The sequence below is a fragment of the Protopterus annectens genome, chromosome 9.part0 (assembly GCF_019279795.1).
Source record: "Protopterus annectens isolate FY-2018-M chromosome 9.part0, PAN1.0, whole genome shotgun sequence".
In the NCBI taxonomy this organism is placed as follows: Eukaryota; Metazoa; Chordata; order Ceratodontiformes; family Protopteridae; genus Protopterus; species Protopterus annectens.
This window is the reverse complement of record NC_056743.1, coordinates 1,758,458,193-1,758,474,741: the sequence shown is the minus strand read 5'-3', so window position 1 is coordinate 1,758,474,741 and position 16,549 is coordinate 1,758,458,193. Positions and strand designations below refer to the sequence as shown.

Here is a 16,549-nt window from a genome sequence, read left to right as displayed (position 1 = left end):
AACAACATCAATCTTGTGGAAATGTAACAAATTTTCCAATAAAAAAAACTTTATTGTTAATGCTCCTAGCATTAACAACCATCAGAGACACATCAAATGTTGCTGTCTGTGAAATGTTAAATTTTCAGCCTGGCAAAATTCCTGCCTAGTGTTTGTCAGATATCGCAAAATGTCTGCTACAAAAATTCTCTCCCCTGATCTTGACAAACGCACACTATCCTGTCTGAACATGTGTGCCCAAAACTAGGCTTGGATGCTCTACACATTTCCATTTTTTTTTAAATAAAACATTTTTCCATGTAGGTATTTACCCAAAAAATCTTTTCATTCACAGTGACCTGACTATCTTTTCTGTATGTGATTTGTGAAAAATGCATCCTAACACCAGTACAAGCTGTATTATCTAAGAGGTCTATAAGTTCCCTACTTATAGTCAGAGAGTCCTTGTGGGTGAGATCATTTGTACCAAAAGTAATAAAAACAGATCCGTACTTCCTTACATTAGGGCATTCCAATGCTTGTCTCACATCTTCTGTTTTTGCTTCTGGCAAGCATAACACTATTCAATGTTCATTATCTTTTCTGCAAATGTAAGTATCAGTTCCTCTAATGATAGAATCTCCAGTTACAAGAATATCTTTTCTGACCAGATCTGAAGAATCTTCAACTTCTAAAACAGTAATATCTGCCCTATCAGTTGTTACAAAGGAATGATATTCATCACCATTTGTCTCATTAATCCCACTGTTTTCATTGCATATTAAATTTGCGAGCATACAGTTCTCATCCAGCTGGCTTTGTACAGTAAACTCTCAGTTAACCGGCACCGATGGGGATTGGTAGATGCCGGATAACTGCAGTGTCCGGTTGCTTGAGAGTGGCACATGGAACTAGCATAGCTGGGGGGGGGGGGGCATAGGAGTGGTCTGCCCTGGGCAGCACTCAAGAAGCCGTTGTGTTTTTTTTTTGGCCTGGCGGCTAGTCAGGTGGTGCCATTGGCTGTAGGCCAGTAGGCAGCCCTTTGATGGTCACGTAATCACACACCTAGATGTAGAACAGAGAGGGAAAAATAGCGGCAGGAACCCTGGGCCAAAGAGAAGAATGTAAAGAACAAGTACTTAAGTAATTGATTTATTTTAATAAACATAGGAATGCATAGAAAGATGCACATTTTACTACTGAAGGGTTCGCTTGAGTGAATGTTTCATTTTGTTGCTTGCACACATACTAGGAATGTTACTGAAGGGGTCGCTTGAGCAAATGATTCATTTTGGTGCTTGTGCACACCTCACCATTTTACTGAAGGGGTCGCTTGGGAGAATGTTTCATTTTGGTGCTTCTATACATACTAGGAATGTTAATGAAAGGGTCACTTGGGCAAATGATTAATTTTGGTGCTTGTGCATACTGTATCTGGGCATTTTACTGAAGGGGTCTATTTGAGAAATGTTTCATTTTGGTGCTTGTGTATACCTGGACATACTAATGAAGATGTTGCTTGGGGAAATAATTCATTTGTGTATCAGGGAAGTGCTTGTGCATACATGGTCAGACTGCTGAAATTACCACTGGGCAAGATAATTTATTGTGTCATTTTAGTGCTTGTGCATACACAGTACAAACTAATGAAGGGGGTGGTGAAAATAATTCATTAGTGTGTCAGGGAACTGCTTTTGCATAATTGGACTAGTTTATGGACTGCAAATCCTATATTGAGAATCAGATTGTTTTTTGCAGGCTGCTTGAGGGTGCCGGTTGTTTGAGTTCCGGTTAACTGAGAGTTTACTCTACATCCACAGTTTGAGCCGTACAGTCAACATCTGCCTTTCTCTTCTTTCTTACAGTAATGTTCTTCAATACTTCCATGTTCAGTTTTGATTTCTTCCTTTTCACCTGCCCCTTGCCTCTTTTTCCTATCTTCTGTTTTGGAAAACTTATTACCTTTTCTGTAGACTGGAGGTTTTCTGATAAAAAAAAATGTTATCATTCCCTGTAATCTGTGTGCTACATAACAAAGCAGCGTCATTTTAGTACATATTTTCTTTACTTTACAGACATTTATCAGTTTCTTTTTCTTCCTTGTTATTTGTTGCGAACTTCTTCATTTCTTTATTTTTTTGTTTCCTTCTAAACACTCTGAATCCTCAGATTGCTGACTACTTGCATCCAGAATTCCAACATTGTCAGGGGCATCATCTTGTTTCATAGAGGTTGAATGATCTTTACAGACAACAGACACATAATTTCCTAAATTTGTTCTGTTTGCTCTTTGCCTAACATTATTTATCTCACCAGTCCAGTCATTAATATATGTAACAATGGTTCTCTAAGCCATGCCAATGCAATCATCATCAGTAAGTAGATTTACTTCTAATAATGATAAGCAAATCATTCAACGTTTTACATGACTAACACAGATCATCAGTGTTATTGGGTGTTACCTTTAAATATGCATAGCATTTATTACACTGTACAGGATATTTGAGTTTTAGCAAGTCATTAATGGCATACTCATTTAAGGAATCCATATTCACCTTCGAACGAATAAACAAAATATAAAAGAAGAATAATCAGAATCTGTAACCACAGAATTCAACGAGAACTTAAATCAAATTCTATAAGAAAAATCACACAAGCAATATACTACTAAATACTAAAGTAAGTACAGTAAAGGTACAGTAAAGTTGTTGTTCTGACCGTACCAGTTCTAAATGTTAGGCAAAAGCTATAATTCCTTTATGTCGCACACAAATGCACACAGTAGCTTCTGTTCACTATTGCTCACAGTCGCACTTCTTTTTAACAGTACAGGTTAATAAATCACAAACCAATGTAGGATTGTTTAAATAAACTCTGGATTGTCCTTATGCAGTCTTTGTGAATTTATAGCTGTTGAGGCCCCCTTAGGGTGGCTAGAGCTTGCCTGTCTAAACCATATCCCTTTCTAAGCAACAACAGTGATAATTAAAGGTGAAATAAAATATACATCAAAGTAAATCTTGTCTACAAGCTATCCCTTCCTTCCCACAAACAGTGAAAAACAGTGGTAAAAATAAAATATAAATTTAAATAAAACTTTAGCCAGTCAACTCCACAGTAAATCACAAACCAAGATATGATTGTTTAGATAAGTTCTGCTTTACAAGACATATATCTGGGAATATATGAGCAAAACATTTAAACACCAAAAAAATAAAAAAACATTGTTTAAGCTGTACTGGTAAATGTTGTACTACAGGAAATGTGTTCAGCAGCTTAATATGACCAGCACCCTCAACTACCAGATCCTGGGGCACACTGTGGAGTCATCATAGCCTGATAGAGAAGGCAAATATGTTCTTAGGACAGATCCATTTCAGACTGAAGATAATGCAAGCAACTGCTTGTCATGTCTTGGGATACATCATACAAGCAGAAAGGAAAGTCTAATAGCAGTGTGTGTGTGTGTGTGTGTGTGTGTGTGTGTGTGTGTGTGTGTGTGTGTGTGTGTGTGTGTGTGTGTGTGTGTGTGTGTGTGTGTGTGTGGCCCAACAATCAAGGAGCTTCAATCCTCACCACTAACACCAGTGAGGGGCATCTCATATAGGAGGAAAGGATAACAAATACACACAGTAAAGTGCAATTTCCCTTAAGAGCACACCGAAATCACAGTCAGTCCAGGGCTGGTCACTCCCTTGCTCTCCAGGTCCCCACTGGTAAAGCTATAGGGTCCAGATCTCAGCCAGCTGGGCAAGCTAAAATCTCCAGTACCTTCTCTGTCCAACCAGTGCTTTGTGTCCCTCCCAAGTAGCTGATACACAGACTTTGAGATAAGAGTTTATATAACCACACAGACACTAATGGGAAAGGCTGGCACAGGTTCTCCAGCTGTGCCCCTTTTACCCAGACTATACAGTAGAAATCACTGCCACCACCCAGCTAATACTTATTAGCTACTCAAAGGCCCTTAAAAGGGTGCCCAATTATTACTGTGCAATATTATTATCCAATTGGTAGTATCGCCCAGGGCTAAGCTATAGGAGTGACTTTGTTCAATTTTACCAAAGGCATCCAAGTATTCTTAACAGCTTAAATTATCTCTACACAAAACAGCCACAGTTGAAAGGTTTTAAAATATTTAATAATAAACAAGTAAAAACACAAGACAATACTTTTCACTACACAGTGCTAGTCAAGAGTTCAGAAATCATAGAGAAATACTTAAAATAATTTAGTAGTACAGTTCTGACATCACAAAGAAAACCACAATCTAATCTCTCTAGTTTCTAGCTATTTCTAAGAGAAAACACACTTCTAAAATAACTTACATATAGAACACAGGCAGAGTGCTGATGAGTTAAATGGTCAAGACAAAAATGCTTAATAATCTCTGATTCTCTCTGTTTTTTAAATCACATTCCTAGTTCCCATTACATCATTTTTCACACTTCCCTGGGTTCCCAGGCTAACAGAAACTACATTTACATTCTTAACATGTCCTTGTGTTATCTTGCAGTTGGTCAGGAAGCAGAGCAATAAAATAAATTTGCATGTTTAAATCTAGCAATTTAACTCTTGGTTAAAACAATAGAAAGAATGTCTTCACCTAGTCTGGCCAGAGCCAACTTTAAAGATCAAAGACAGTCATAACATGCTTGACTTAGCTTCCTTACAGCAATTTGCACTGTTGTTACATTTTTTTCAGTTCCACATATAAATCTATTTTTACCATTTAAGACAACAAGCCTGTGGTTTACATTAATGTTTACAGATGACAGAATTATCTATGAAATTCTATCGGGCTAGGCTGGCAGCCTTCATCTGTCTTCACCCAGTCTTCACATATCTCCCCCCTGGAGAACTCAAGCTAGTTTTTCAAGTGACCTTTGAGAAATGCTGCTTGAGAGGGTTAGGTCTATCTGAGTATACCTTACCCCATTCCCTGTCTTGAGAGCCCATCTGAATTGGCATTGCTAATCCCACTGCAGTGCTGCACTGACATATCATATGTTTGCAACCCCAGGCTTCATCTTAGCAACTTGGCATTTTGCTGGCTGGCTCTGTTTAACCATGTTAGGGGGTTGTGATCTGTCATAACAGTGAATTTCCTTCCATACAGATAAGGCTGAAGTTTCTGCAGTGTCCACACTGTAGCTAGACATAACGTTTCAACAGCTGCATCGCATTCTTCCCTGGGTTGGACCCTACAACTGAGATAAACCACTGGGTGTTCTTCTCCCTCTGAAGAAATCTGGCTAAGTACAGCCCCCAACCCATGGTTCAAAGTATCCACCTACACAACAAATTATTTGCTGTAATTTGGACTGGCTAACACAGGGGGTCCTCCCAAAGCTTCTTTAAGCTTCTGGAATGCTTACTCACATGCTGAGGTCCATACTACCTTATCTGGCCTGTTCTTCCTCATCAGGTCTGTGAGGGGAGCAGCTATGGTACTATAACTGGGGACACACTTTCTGTAGTATCCTGCTCTCCCTAAAAATGTCCTCACCTGCTTTTTAGTAACAGGTGCAGGCCATGCCTGAATGGCTTTCACTTTGGCAGGTTCTGGCCTTATCTTACCACTCCCCACTCTATGTCCTAGGTAGAAGACCTCTGTCATACCCAACTGACATTTGCTCGGCTTAGTGGTCAACCCTGCCCACTGTAGTCTGCCCAGCACCTCCCTAACATGCTGAAAGTGCTATGGCCAGGAATGGCTGTAGATGGCAATATCATATAGGTAAGCAAGGTCAAACCCTCCTGCTCCTACTAGGATATAATCTACCAGCCTTTGGAAAGTTGCTGGGGCATTCTTCATCCCAAAGGTCATCTTTGTGATCTCATACAAGCCAAAAGGAGTCACAAATGCTGACTTCTCTCTAGCACTGGGAGTCAAGGGCATCTGTCAGTAAGCCTTGTTAAGATCCATGGTTGTAAGATACTTAGCCCCATCCAGCTGCTCTAGGACCTCATCTGCCCTAGGCATGGGGTAAACACCTGACTCTGTGTGAGTATTTAATTCCCTGTAGTCCACACAGAACCTGGTGCTGCCATCCTTCTTTGACACCAGTACCACTGGGGAGGCCCAGGGACTGCTGGACTCTTGAATCACCCCTAGTTCCAATATTGCCTGTACCTCATCCCTCAGAGTCTGACTCTCTCAGGTACTATATAAGGGGCCTGCCTAATAGGCCTTTGGGGTCCTGTGTCCACCTGGTGCTGCCCCAGGTGGGTGCACCCTGGTTTCCCAGTGAACATGTCCCCAAATTCCTGCAACACTGCTTGTATTTCTTGAACCTGGGTAGGAGATAGCTACTGGGACATTGTTACCCCTTCCACTGAGGTGTCAGCCCGAGCTTCACTGAGGAGATCAGTCCCCAGATCTCCCCCAGATTCCTCCTGCAATCCACTGCAAATGCTCAGCACAAGGGCCTCCCTATCATGGTAAGGTTTCATCATGTTAACATGGTACAATTTGTGCCCCTGCCTTCTGCCTAGCAGTTCCACCATGTAATTAACATAACTTACCTTTCTTACCACCTTGTAGGGTCCCTCCCAAGCTGCTTACAGCTTGTTGTATCTGACAGGAATGAGAACCATTACCTGCTGCCCCACAGCATACTCTCTAGCTCAAGCATTCCTGTCATAACATACCTTTTTCTGTTGCTGGGCTTCTGACAGGTTCTCCTGGGCCAAGACCATGAGTTCCCTGAGCCTTGTCCTGAAGTTTAGGACGTATGCCACAACAGACTCCTTGTGAGACTCACACTCACCTTCCCACTCATCTCGAATTAAATCTAAAGGTCCCCTCACTCTATGTAAGCAAAGAGAAAAGCTAGCAAGTACGGCTGGTACACGGCAAGCAAGTTAGACTGAACAAAAATGAAAATTCCAGAAGGGACTGATACTAATAGCTTTCTTTAAGCTGAATACAACAGCACATGGGTAGATTAATATTTGTCTCACTCCCTCCTAAACTGATCTGCAAATTCCCGTATCATGGATTTGATTGTAGAGTTTAACCTCTCAACAAGACCATTAGTCTGGGGATGGTAGAGGGTGGTCTTCATGTGCTTCAACCCACAGGACCTCCACAGGCAAGCCAGCAGGTCTAACATGAATTGGCACCTCTTACAGTCAGTATTTCTTTTGGGAAACCTACCCTGCTGAAAATCTCTAACAAAGCATTTGCCACCTTCTCTGCCTCAATGGAGGACAAAGCCACTGCCTCAGGGCATCGTGTAGCATAATCCACTATCACTAGGATATACTTTTTCCCTGTGGAACTTGGGGAACTCAGAGGACCCACAATATCCATAGCTACTCTCTGAAATGGCTCCTCAATCACAGGCAAAGGCATCAAAGGAGCTCCCACCTTGTCTCCTGCCTTGCCTACCTTTTGGCACTGCTCACAGGTCCTGCAGTACCCTGTTACATCTCTGGAAATTTCAGGCCAATAGAAGTTCTGCATAATACGCCTCTTTGTACGTTTTATGCCCATATGACCTGCAAAGGGAATATCAGTGCTATGGCTAGAAGTGCCAGACGGTAGGCTCTAGGCATTACCAACTGCTGTACTCTCTCTTCTTCTAGCCCTCCCTCAGGGATCCACTCTCTGTATATTAACCCTTTGTCCCGGTATACAGATTCCCCCTTTCCTTGAGAATTAGGTGCTTCCCTAGTTACCTGCCTCAGGCCTTGCAATGTAGAGTCCGAGAGCTGAGTCTGTCTCAACTCTTTCCTTGTAACCTTTCTCAGCTCCCCTTCCACAGGAAGTCTGGCATCCTCTGGCAGTGGTGCCTCACTGTCAGCCTGGGTACTACTACTCACCTGTACCTTTGTAGTCACTCTGTCCAAGGGAACATTAGTACTCACAAGTAGCTGTGGCTCATATTCAGTCTCACTGCTACAGAGTAGCTCCCTCCCTGAAGTTACCACCTCAGCAGTCCTGGCTGTAAGTATGCAGTCTCTCTGAGTCTTCCCCAGGCTACTAGACTTACCTGTTTGTCTCCAAGCCAGACTATGTGTAACTGCACAAGCACAGGGTACTGCACTATCAAAATCACTCCCTATCAGGACATCTACAGGTATATTCTCAAACATACCTACTTGTTGGCTTCCTTTTCCACCCTCCCAGACAAGGTGAACCTTAGCCAAAGGTATTTGGAATGGGATCCCTCCTAAAGCCCTGACTGGAGTAGATTGCCCAGGTAAGTATTGCTCCTCTGTAACCATTGCAGGCTTTACAATGGTTATATCAGAGGCTGTGTCTCTCTTGGCAATGGCCTCTTTGCCATCCACCACAATAGGATATAACCTCTGGTGGTAGTTTGGTACCCTTGTTGTCCCAAGACAAGCCACTACTGGCATTTTGTCTTTCCCACTTACTGGCTCCCTCACCTTTTGTTCCCCACCTTGCCTCTATGGACACCTGTATGCCACATGGCCCCACTGGTTGCATTCAAAACATTTAACCCTAGCTCCTGGACGTGCACCTGGACTAGTGGCTTCCCCTACTACTGGCAGATTCTGTTAAGGAACTCTGTGCTGCCCACCATGGGTTCCTTTAGACCCATGAGCAGTACAGGGGGTCCCTTTCCTGTGCAGGGCTGCCCTGCTTGCCAGGTATAAGTCTCCCTTCTTCCCCAACTCATCTGAAGTAGCACATTGTCTATCAGCTAACCAGATCCTCATGTCCTCAGGCAAAGTTCTAAGGGCTTGTTCCCTCAACAAAAGGTCTGCCAGCCCTTCAAAAGTGGTAACTTGACATCCACTCACCCACCTATGGAAATAAGTGCTCCATTCAGCAACATATTCACACACACTTTCATCTGCCTTGAGTCTATGCTCACAAAACCTTTTCCTATACATTTCAGGTGTTAGCTTAAACAATTTTAACAAATGCTTTTTAACAGCAGTATAATCATAACATGCAATGTCAGACATTTTTGACAATACAGTTACAGCTTTACCATGGAGTAAGAGGGGTCAGGAACCATAGCCAAAGCCTTTGGTCAACACTATACTGTTTGCATAACCTCTCAAACATATGAAGGAAACTATCAAAATTATCCCCCTCTTTAAACTGCAGAAGAAATTTACTGACCTGTTGTGCTTCTGGTATCCAATTACTCCCTTCCCCATTACCTCCATGACTCTGGCGAAGAGTCAGCATCTCCTTCTCATGCTGCTTCTGCCTCTCCTTTTCCTCAGCTTCCAGGCATAGCAGGTTTTCATTCTCCTCAGCCTGCAAACGTCACAGTCTCTCATTGTCATCACTCTCTAGATGCCTCAGTCTCTCAGCTGCTTCTAATTCCACACACTTGGCCTCCAACTCAAGTGTCTTTAGTGCCAGATGGATTTTTAAGCCCTCTGCAGAAAGGTTGAGCTGTCCATTCTCCGAGGGTATTATATCTCCATTGCCAGTCTGTTTGTCCTCCTGGTTGCTGTTTTCTGATGCAGCTGTAACCAAGGCTGCAATCAGGTCTACCTTAGTCAGGTTTCCATGCACCAGTCCCTTAGCCTGGTACATCTCAGCCAGCTGGCTCCTAGTCAGCTTTCCATACTCCTCTGCTGACATGCTGCCTGCTCACCCTGACTAACTAAGCTAACAAAAGAAATAAAACAATTGTGATATGAACTCTGAGTATTCACTGTGTGGCTGATTTAGAGTACAAAACACCTTCAAAGCTCCTGCACACAAGCTACAGGACTTCACTCTACCCACACCACTACAAGCCAATTAGTATGTGCCACCAATTAATATGTGGTGTGGATATCCCACCACTGCCAAACAATTAATATGTGATGCCTGTGCCCTGGCCCAGCAATCAAGGAGCCTCAATCCTCACCACTAACACCAGTGAGGGGTGTCTCATATAGGAAGAAAGGATAACAAATACACACAGTAAAGTGTGATTTCCCTTAAGAGCACACAGAGATCACAGTCAGTCTGGGGCTGGTTGCTCCCTTGTTCTCCAGGTCCCCAATAAGACTCCCCACTGGCACAGCTATAGAGTCAAGATCTCAGCCAGCTGGGCAAGCTAAAATCTCTAGCACCCTCTCTGTCCTACCAGTGCTTCATGTCCCTGCCCAAGTAGCTGACACACACACTTTGAGATAAGAGTTTATACAACCACACAGACACTCCTGGGGAAGGCTGGCACAGGTTCTCCATCTCTGCCCCTTTTACCCAAACTATACTGTAGAAATCACTGCCACCAACCAGCTAATATTTAGCAGCTACTCAAAGGCCCTTAAATGGGTGTCCAATTATTACTGTGAAATATTATTATCCAATTGGTAGTATTGCCCAGGGCTAAAGCTATAGGAGTGGCTTTGTACAATTTTACCAAAGGCATGCAAGTACCTTTACGAGCTTAAATTATCTCTATACAAAACAGCCACAGTTGAAAGGTTTTAAAATATTTAATAATAAATAATTAAAAACACAAGACAATACTTTTTACTACACAGTGCTAGTCAAGAGTTCAGAGATCACAGAGAAATACTTAAAATAATTCAGTAGTACAGTTCTGACATCACAGAAAACTCTTAGTCTAATCTTTCTAGTTTCTAGCTATTTCTAAGAGAAAACACACTTCTAAAATAACAAACATATAGAACACAGGCAGAGTGCTGATGATTTGGATGGTCAAGACAAAATGCTTAATAATCTCTGATTCTCTCTGTTTTTAAAATCACATTCCTGGTTCCCACTGCATCATTCTTCACACTTCCCTGGGTTCCCAGGCTAACAAAAACTACATTTACATTTTTAACATCTCCTTGTGTTATCTTGCAGCTGGTCAGGAAGCAAAGCAATAAAAATACATTTGCATGTTTAAATCTAGCAATTTAACTCTTGATTAAAACAATAGAAAGAATGTCTTCACCTTGACCGGCCAGAGCCAACTTTAAAGATCAAAGACAATCATAAAATGCTTCCTTACAGCAGATTGCACTGTTGTTACATTTTTTTCAGTTCAATATGTAACCTCTCTTTTACCATTTAAGACAACAAGCCTGGCGTTTACATTAATATATACAGATGACAGAATTATCTATAAAATTCTATCTGGCTAGGCTGGCAGCCTTCATCTATCTCACCCAATCTTCACAGTGTGTGTGTGTGTGTGTGTGTGTGTGTGTGTGTGTGTGTGTGTGTGTGTGTGTGTGTGTGTGTGTGTGTGTGTGTGTGTGTGTGTGTGTGTGTGTGTGTGTGTGTGTGTGTGTGTGTGTGTAAGTGTCACTCTATCTGCACATTTGGTGCATGTAAACATGTATTTGCCCAGACAACACGTAATACTTCCTGAACATCCCTGTGTAGAATCCAAAGTTAATAGAAAAAATGTTTTCTGCTCTTTTCATGTTCTATTGTATTTAACTAGATGACTATTAAAAAAAATATTCTTTCTTACTCCGCAACACTACTGTTTCAGACAGAGAGGCTAGTTACAGAAATCTCCCTCTACAAATCCTATTATTTTTAACTCTTTGTTAACATACTGAGCATCCTTTAAACTGAACCCTCATCACCTCATGTTCATTACATAATATTGTTTTACAACAACTTTCTAAAGCTCAGTCCCAGTACCACTCAAAAATAGAGTTGTCATTGGATAAGACATGTTGAGTACGTTAAGTGAATTTTCCAGATATTTACATCTGTGTATGTGTTACCACAAGCATCTTATTTATAAGGTCATTCAATCTTTACAAGAACAAGTAAAGTGTCAGCATCAGATTATTGCATGAGGCGTGTACTGTTTAGTTGTGTTATATACAGTTAGCATTAAGGAGGACTAGAGTCCATTTAAATTCATCAACCAACAGTATTTTCTGGTTGTAGAAAAGGGGAAGAGGGGTTAAAGAGCACTGCTCCCTCCAAATATAAAATAAAGCTATGCAATTAGACATTAGCACACTGTTATGGCATGCTCATTCTTAGGTAATATTCCCAGAAATCCTCACTCAACTTGTTCATGGGTTAGTGCTCTGAGGGCTCAAGCCTGAAGTGAATTTATGGTTACCCATCTATTTATCTATGCTTATGTCTGAAGAGAGATATGGATCTATTTTGCTTAATGTAAAGGGGAAGTCTATGAATAGCCTTTTAGGAGAAAGTGTGCTGCCATCCTTACTGAGGGAGTTTTGTCAGTGAGCCAGTTTGCTACCCAGTGGGTAGCATAAGGGTTAACAAATAGTAACTGTAAGAATACGGTATAATGGAGCTACATTTCTTAGAACCCGGTCCAGTAAACTTGTTCAGAAGGACACTATCTAAAGACGTTGCATTTAAAATGTCTAAAAAACATTCTACATACTTGTTTGCAGCAGTAAAGGTTTCCCAATTTATAGCTGAACAGTTGACATCTCCTAGAATAATAGTGGGCAGTTGTATGATGAGGCACTCTTGTTTGTTTAGATATGCCTGGTGGGTTGTGGCTGTCATGGATGGGTACTCTTGCTCGCTAGGATGTGGTAAGAGACCTTACTGATATGCTGCAATGGCATGCAGGAGTTGGAGATTCTCATTTGCCATATAAGTCTTGATTTGGTGGAACTGCAGAAGTACATGGAGACACCCCTGAAAATAAAACAGGTGCCCCAGTAGAGGATCTGAATACACGATAGGCATTGAATTCTGGTTTGGAATGTATGCTATCACTGGATCAGAACCAGGTTTCAGTGATGATATAGATGTCAATATTTCCTAGGTTTAAAAAAGCTTCTAAGCAGGGCAATTTCTTATCAAGGCTTCTAGTATTAAGCAGTACTACCTGATAACATCCTGATTCAGTTTTGTTTGGTCACTAGATAGAGATGACTGACATTACCTTAACGGGCACTGTGGAGGTACAGGGAGTTTTGGCCACTATATAAAAACCCTGAAGAGAGGGAGAGGTGCAAGAACTCATCAGTGGGAAAAAACGCTATTCTGTCATTTTGTCACAGGCTGACAAACCTAAGACCGTCTTTAAAAGACACCAATAACTAAGCCAATTGCTGATGACAATTATATTTTTTGATATTGTAATATAATTCTCAGAGATGTTAGGATGCTGTTCAAGTCCTGTTTTATACCAGCCTTGGATACATATCTGGAGAGTTCCATCATGTCTCTCTTCATATAATCTATGGATGTGGACAATGCCCATACTGAAATCGTACTTAGGGGTGAAAGGATGTGAGTTGTCTAGTAGTCAGTCAAATTCTGGCACCTGACAGGCAACTCACTGTAACCCTTTCTTTAATCAGTTTTCAGATGCTTCTGTGTGTCTCACTAGGAGTCATACATAACTAGGACATCTGCTTATGCACTGCCTAGCCAATGTAGACTTTGGGACTTGAGCATGCTATACAGGTGACAGTTATTCATGGTGGTGGTGGCTTGTGATGGTATATACACAGAAAATGAAGTGTTTGTGTGCTCAGGAGAAATATGTGTGTCAGGGGATTCACTTCAGAAGACTGAAAACTCACATTCTCAAATCCCATAAGGCTGACACCCAAAATCCTGAAATTTCAAAAGACTGAAAACTCAAAGGACTGAATCCCAGAATACTGAAAGCACACAGAATACAAACACTTACTATATTCCAGTACAAAGATATAGAGAAACAAATACAAGACAAACCATATTACTTTCCACCAAGTATAAGAAGGGGGGCAAGACCCCTGCAATCCACATGTGAGGGGCTGTGCCTCCCACACCCCCTGCTACTTAAATAAATCAACTCCGAGATCACACTCCTCAGAACAAAATGGCAAACATACCATTATGTGTTTCATGACTGCCTGTTGTAACCATAGTTATGTTCCCTTATAACTTGCTATACTACAACATAACTCATGTCAGTGTAGTGAAGTGATGTCAGAGTTGATATATTTTAGTAGCACTGGGTATGGGGGCGCAACCACCATTTTGGTGGAAAGTAATATGGTTTGTCTTGTATTTGTTTCTCTATATCCTTGTACTGTAATACAGTGTTTGTATCCTGTGTGTTTTTTAATACTCTGAGATTCAGTCTTTTGAGTTTTCAGTCTTTTGAGCTTTCAAGATTTTGGGTGTCAGTCTTATGGGATTCGAGATTGTGATCTTTCAGTCTTCTGAAGTGAATCTGTGTCAGGCATACTCTTTGGAGGCCTTTGAAATTTAAGGATAGATGAGAGATATTTCCTCATTTATTCATTCTCTTTCTGACCTTGTGCAACCTCAGACTGTTTGTCTCTAAATTCCTTGCTTGCTCATCTCTGGACCTCTCAATTGCTCCTTGCTCCTGCTGTGTATCCTGGATGTAACCTTTCACCAGCTGGGCCCCTTTCTCTTCAGGGTGTCAACCTCAATGGTAAGTCAGTACTAGGCCAGGGGAGTGAGGGATCCATCAGAGAGCAGGCAGCATGGATACTGAGAGTCATCATTCTTGCAGCAGTCGATAATTTCTGTTAGCGGTAAGAGTAAGTATTGTAATATAATTCTCATGACATCATTACTACCCTCTGAATCAACATGAGATGGCCTACAAGCTTCTTGGTGTCCCACTAAAAGTTACACTGGTATCGGGTTAGGGAAAGTTTCAATACTTAACTAGCAGACTAATTTCAGTTAAATTAAACTTTAACTCTAACTTTATTATGGGTGATCTTGTCTTTCTGAGGAGAAGGTGCTCAGCTAATTGTAACAACCCATTTCTCTCCTAACATCTAATGGGGTAGTGCAGTACGATGCAGGAAGACATTCCTTTGTAAAGCTAGGAGGCAGGATGTTGCAACTCATTGCAGCAGTGTTTCCAGGGAATGTGCTATTGTAAGGAATGTACGAGTGTAATTCCCTGACGTAATCAAAGCTGAAGATGTGATGGGAATAATTAGGAACATACAGGTTATAACCAACTTCTAAGACAGCTACTTGTATCTCTGGAGTGCACTGTGTCCTGATACAGTCCAACTCACAGCTCTGAGCATCAATACAAAGCCATAGAAAAAAAAACAAATGCCAGTTAGAAAACCATCTGTTTAAATGTCTGCTATGTCTAGATGCCTATAAACACCAAAAATGCCATGTTCAATAAAGATGTTAAAAAAATAGCTTTTCACACAAAGATAAATAAATCAAAGAGATCTAAACAAATGTCTAACAGTTCAGAAGGCTGTATCACAAAGTAGGCCGATAACATTCAGCAAGCTTAGCAATATAGCAACTCTAACTGGTACAACTGAAGTAAAGCTTCCTGTAGAATATTACAGTATTCCAACACCAGAACTATCTTTATCATACATCTATTGCACTATCCTAAGAACCATAAAAGGTTCTCTGACATTTCACTTCCACCATGTATATTTAATAAGAATCATCACATGGTACAGTGCATCATCTTTTTTTAAATATACAGTCCAAGTAACATGAGGGGACTATGGCATTACACATCATATATGATGACTGCAACACAAACAGAGGTTATCTAAGCCATGCATCTAAATGCCAGTTTCCAAAAGCACAAAGCTGACAATATTTCAGCCAAATGTCATATCAGGAAACTTTTAAATATTTTTTTGTCAAGCATTAAACCCCTACACAGGAGGTTTTGCTCTCCACAACACTATCACTTGCACTTCAGAACAAAAGATAACAATCTTATCTTAGCAACTCCTGTCTTCTAGCCAAAATTTCTCCTGATCAGATAATTTCCTAAATCAGCAAGACAGCATTTAGCTACATATCTATTGCCTTACAGGCCATTGTTAGCATTTTGGGGGCCCCTAGCAAATGTAAAGTTGGGGGCCCCCAGGCACTTCCAATCTAAGTATCACCCTGTCACTGCCACCCTTTTCTGTTTGTAAGAACAATATTTAAAAAGTGTCCCTATTTTTGGCCCTTTATCTCCCATTATTGATGGCTTTGTCCATATTTCTTGCTCTACGAGGTTGTGAGGTATGAGTTCAAGATATTCTAGATCCTCCGGTCCTTCCAAAGCACTTCCTTTAAAACAAATGACAACTTTTCTGGCTGTTGCAGCCAATCAGGTCTCTTGTTTCGCTGAAGCGGACCTGATTGAGTGCAGCTTACAGGCAAGTAAAAAAAAAAAAGAAAAGAGGAAAATAAGTTTGCGATCATGCCGAATGTCATGTGACATCACTGTGCGGATATCCACAAGGTACCTAAATGAACTGAGGAGCTGAAGAAACCTGCGGCTACTGCATGGGGGCCCTCATTCATAGGGGATAATCAAGGCCACGGATTCTTAACGCTGACTATCATTGCCTATCTAACTTCTACCTGTAGTCAGTAAGAACTAGGCTGACTAGGAGAATGATCTTTGAAATGCATACTTAAATTTTTCACAGTACTATTCTGTGTAAACAGCTGGGTCTAAATTTGCGGACTTCCATTTCAAAATACAGACTGTACAACTTTATTTTAAAATAGAAGTTAGTAACAGATGCATTTTTAAACAGAAACCCACCTAAAATGTGGAGTCGGCTTTCATTATAACACAGGTTTGCCACTTCAAGAGTTTAGTTAGACTGGTGGACAAGCATGTGAATTTTCAGATGTCCGACAGTATCC

The 16,549-nt window shown here is 41.2% G+C and overlaps 1 protein-coding gene across 5 annotated transcripts in view; it reads right to left on the bottom strand.

Annotated features, from left to right (window-relative positions):
• Positions 1-16,549, bottom strand: part of PLPPR2 (phospholipid phosphatase related 2) — a 504,385-nt gene that overhangs the window by 205,937 nt on the left and 281,899 nt on the right. The window lies entirely within an intron of this gene.